The 2,106-nt window shown below is 42.5% G+C and overlaps 1 protein-coding gene across 1 annotated transcript in view; it reads left to right on the forward strand.

Moving 5' to 3' along the window:
* The window catches only part of gpr158b (G protein-coupled receptor 158b), a 496,707-nt gene that overhangs the window by 439,929 nt on the left and 54,672 nt on the right, over nucleotides 1–2,106 (forward strand). The window lies entirely within an intron of this gene.

Here is a 2,106-nt window from a genome sequence, read left to right on the forward strand (position 1 = left end):
TATATATATATATATATATATATATATATATATATATATATATATATATATATATATGGGTCACAAGTCCATCACAGGGTCACATAGAGACAAACGAGACAAACAACCATTCACTTTCTCACTCACAACTAGGGACAATTTAGAGTTACCAATCAGCCTAACATGCATGTTTTTGGTCTGTGGGAGGAAACCGGAGTACCCGGAGAAAACCCACGCATGCACGGAGAGAACATGCAAACTCCACCCAGAAAGGCCCCTGGACCGGGGTTTGAACCAAGGACCTGCTCACTGAGAGGCAGCAGCTCTACTAGTTGCGCCACCGTGCTGCCCAAATGGTAACCCATGCTTACCAAAACATTTTTTCCCCTCTTTTGCTGTTTTGACACATTCTTTGGATCATGTGTCAAAGGGAGGGATGTTGAGACAAATTAATGCTGATTGGTTTACTGTAAATTTTTCAAAAACAGCGGCCCAACATTGTGACTCCTGTCACGTGTGTGCCACTCACAGTGTTTCAAAAACAATAAAAACAACAGCTCCAGGAGCCCACAAAACTGTTACAGCACCATTTCAACATTTGATGATTGACTTTATTGAACTGAAATTGAAATTATTGAAATTCTGTCGCAAGAAGTGGCGTCAAGGTGGGGTATCCCACAAAGAATTTCTAGTGACAACGGTCCACATTTTGCTAATCAGATACTTGAAGAAGTGTCCACCACACTGAACTTTGACCTGACTAAACATTGCGCATACTATCCACAAAATGGAGATGCAGAAGAAAAAGAGAATGGAACATTGAAAAACAAACTGACAAAAATCTGTGACGAGACAAAACTCAACTGTGTTACATGTTTACCCATTGCACTGATGTACATGCGCATGCACAGAAGGGCTAAACATAACCTTAGCCCTTTGGAAATTTTATTTGCAGCTCCACCCAACCTCGGAGTGGGATCGGTGACCAGCCCAACTAATGACCTGAAACATTGTGATCATAACATGCTTGCCTACTGCATTGAATTGACTAACCATTTAAAATCCCTCAGGTCTCAGGTCCAAGGAGGGCTTCCCAGCTCAGCTCAAGAACAACTACATGACATAACCCCTGGAGACTTTGTTATGATTAAATCTTTCAGGAGGAAAAGGTGGAACTCCCCCAGGTGGACAGGTCCATTCCAGGTGCTGTTGATGACCCACACAGCTGTTAAGGCGGCTGAGTGAGTTACTTGGATCCACACATCCCACTGCATGCTGTTCAGAGGAACCAATCCACCATCAGAGAGGACCAAAGGGAGGACCGGTGAAACCAATTGCCTAAAGTCACTCAGTGGACAACTGAGACAGCGTTCACTAGATCCAGTCCAAATCATAGACTTTTTACAGTTACTCTCTCAGAAGAACCAAGGTGGGCCTACTGTAACATCCATGGAAAACCACCCTAGCACTGGGCCTACGGCATTGTATGGAAAGCCGCTGACAGACAGACTGGGGAGATCGTGGCAGTGAAGAAAATCTTTGATGCTTTCAGAAACAGAACAGATGCCCAGCGAACATACAGAGAAATCATGTTCCTCCAGGAGTTTGGAGATCACATCAACATTGTCAAGCTTCTCAACACCATCCAAGCACAAAATGATAAAGACATTTACCTCATTTTTGAATAAATGGATACGGCCTTGCACGCTGTGATAAAGAAAGGCTCTCTTCTGAAAGATATTCACAAGCGTTACGTCATGTACCAGCTCTTCAAAGCTATCAAACATCTCCATAGGAGTTTGTTTACCCATTCTAATAACTTGTGGTTGCTGTTGTATACCTTGTATTCGCTCATTGTCCACATGTCTGATCTCGACTGCCCTCACTCCTGAACACCTGGCAGAAACCTATGCCCTGTTACAAAACAATGTCAATCCTGATTCCAATAAGTGTGACCCACCCACCCACTCTACAGTTTTTGTCCTGACCAACAAGAAGACAACCAGTATGTAAATATTTTGTTTTATTATGTTTTTGCTTTTCACAATTTTGTCATTTTATTTTTATGATTTCTTTTACTTTTGCTTGCTCTCATTACAGGGATCTATCCCCCACAAAAACAGCCTT

Source organism: Nematolebias whitei, chromosome 9 (assembly GCF_014905685.2).
Source record: "Nematolebias whitei isolate Nwh7 chromosome 9, NemWhi1, whole genome shotgun sequence".
NCBI classification, from domain to species: domain Eukaryota; kingdom Metazoa; phylum Chordata; class Actinopteri; order Cyprinodontiformes; family Rivulidae; genus Nematolebias; species Nematolebias whitei.